Source organism: Alexandromys fortis, unplaced genomic scaffold (genome assembly GCF_014885135.2).
Source record: "Alexandromys fortis isolate MF-2015 unplaced genomic scaffold, M_Fortis_MF-2015_v1.1 scaffold_84, whole genome shotgun sequence".
NCBI lineage: Eukaryota > Metazoa > Chordata > Mammalia > Rodentia > Cricetidae > Alexandromys > Alexandromys fortis.
Genome location: NW_026068017.1, coordinates 3,419,097 through 3,421,799, shown reverse-complemented (window position 1 = coordinate 3,421,799; position 2,703 = coordinate 3,419,097).

The window sequence follows — 2,703 nt, the reverse complement described above, 5'->3', positions numbered from 1 at the left end:
CCTTGGTGAGTTCCCGATAGAGCATCTCCATTGTCTCAGTGTGTGGGTGCACCCCTCGCGGTCCTGAGTTCCTTGCTCATGTTCGCTCTCCTTCTGCTCCTGATTTGGACCTTGAGATTTCAGTCCGGTGCTCCAATGTGGGTCTCTGTCTCTGTCTCCTTTCATCGCCTGATGAAGGTTAATATTCAGGAGGATGCCTATATGTTTTTCTTTGGGTTCTCCTTCTTATTCAGCTTCTTTAAGAACCCGAATTATAGGCTCAATGTTCCTTATTTATGGCTAGAAACCAAATATGAGTGAGAACATCCCATGTTCCTCTTTTTGGGTCTGGCTTACCTCACTCAGGATAGTGTTTTCTATTTCCATCCATTTGCCTGCAAACTTCAAGAAGTCCTTGTTTTTTACTGCTGACTGATTAATTATTTTTATGTGCATTGTTGTTTTGCCTGTATGTGTGCCTCTTTGAGGGTGTCAGGTACCCTGGAACTGGAGCCACAGACAGTTGTGAGCTGCCACGTGGGTACTGGGAGTTGAACCCAGATCCTCGGGAAGAGCAGTCAGCGTGTTCTCAACCGCTGGGCCATCTCTCCAGCCCACACTTACGTCTCTTTGTATTATTAGTTTTTCATGAAGTCCATCCTTCTCCAAGCACAGAGCCTTTCACTTCAGCCTGTTCTTTCTTGCTCTCTCTTCCCTCCAGAATTCTAGTACATTCACCAAATTACTTTCTGAAAATTTCTTTTGAATCCTTCAGGAATTATTTTTTTTCAGAGTTCACTTTTGGTTGTTTTGCTCTCTACTGTGTTTGAGGAAATGTTTCCAAATCTCGATAATGTTTTGTTAACACTTCATTAACGTTCTGTCATCCATAGAGAGAGGCTTGAGATAATAAGGTCGGCAGCGTGACTCGGTGGCTGAGCATTGCCTAACAGGCGTGAGAACGGGGTCTCTCCCTCCCTCTCTCTGTCTCCCTCTCTCTGTCTCTCTCTATCTCTATCTCTCTCCCCCCTCCCCCCCCCTCTCTCTCTCTCACACACACACACACACACACACACTAAAATTAATACCATGAGCTGAGCCTGGGGGTGCATGCCTTTAATCTCAGCACTTGGGAGAGAGAGATAGGTAGATATCTGTGAGTTCCTGACCCGGCCAGCTTGTTCTACATAGTGAGACCGTGTCTCAAAAACAAGAAAAAAAAACCACCTAGGGGCCCCACTGTGTTGCTGCTACCCTTGACAGCCCTATTTTTGAATTAGGCACCAAAATAACTAATATTTCAAACTAGTCATAACAGGCCCTAAGACTGCATTCTGGTTCCTCGTTATATTTCATAACTTCGGAAGTTAAGTGAGAAGCTATGACTAACTGCAGTTACGTAGGTGACAGCTACCATGGACCCGCTGTCATCTGATAGTGTGAAATGACTTGGCTGTGAGTGAAATTCCCTACTGAAGTAAGTCACAGGTCTTCCCATCAGGGCTAATAGTTTCGCCGCCGATAGAGACAAACTTGTTAATGATTAAACCCCGCTTTACAGCAACGTGGTTTGCTGCCGGCAGGATGGCAAGATTCTGCAGGAAGTAAATGAAGAACACTTTCTTCAAAACTTGCTTTTTAAATGTTCTTTAAAGGAAACAAACTTCACTTGGGAAATGTGTTCTATGTAAAGCATTTTATTTGTTTTAAAAAAAAAAAAAGAATTCAGGGCTGGAGATGACTCCGTGGGGAAGAACCCTGGCAGCTCTCCCACAGGACCAGTGTTCAGTTCCCAGCACCCACAGGGCAGCTCACAACTGTTACTTTAGTTCCAGGGGATCTGACACCCTCATACAGACACGCAGGCAAAACACCAATGTATGCAAAATAAAAAAAAATTCAAGGCCGTATTAGCTACATAGTAAATTAGTGGTCACTTTCTCCCCATGTGAGACCATGTCTCAAAAAATAAACAAAACCAAACAAAGAAAAAAAAAAAAAGCCTGTACTGAAGAGATGGCTCAGCAGGTAACAGTCTTGCTGCGTAAGTGTCAGGACCTGAGTTCAAATCCCAGAACTCACAGAAAAGCCAGATGTGGCTTGTGCCCTGTGACCCCAGCGCTCCTGTCGCAAGTGGGAAGTAAAGACAGGAGAGTCTTCAGAAGTCCGTGGGACAAGCTGGCCTGATATATGCAGTGAAGAAACCCTGCCTCCTCAAGCAAGGCCAGCAATCAGGGCTGTCACCAGAGGCTGTCATCCGACCCCCACAAGTGTGCAGTGGCACCCTTGCATTCTTACACACACACACACACAGAAGAATTTTTTTTCTTTTTTTTAATTTATTTATTTATTTATTAAAGATTTCTGTCTCTTCCCCACCGCCGCCTCCCCTTTCCCTCCCCCTCCCCCAATCAAGTCCCCCTCCCTCGTCAGCCCAAAAAGCAATCAGGGTTCTCTGCCCTGTGGGAAGTCCAAGGACCACCCACCTCCATCCAGGTCTAGTAAGGTGAGCATCCATGAAACTGCCTAGGCTCCCACGAAACCAATAGGTGCAGTAGGATCAAAAACCCATTGCCATTGTTCTTGGGGTCTCAGTAGTCCTTGTCCGCTATGTTCAGTGAGACCGGTTTTGACCCAGGCTTTTTCAGACCCAGGCCAGCTGGCCTTGGTGAGTTCCTGATAGAACATCCCCACACAGAAGAATTTTTTAATGGAACAAAACCC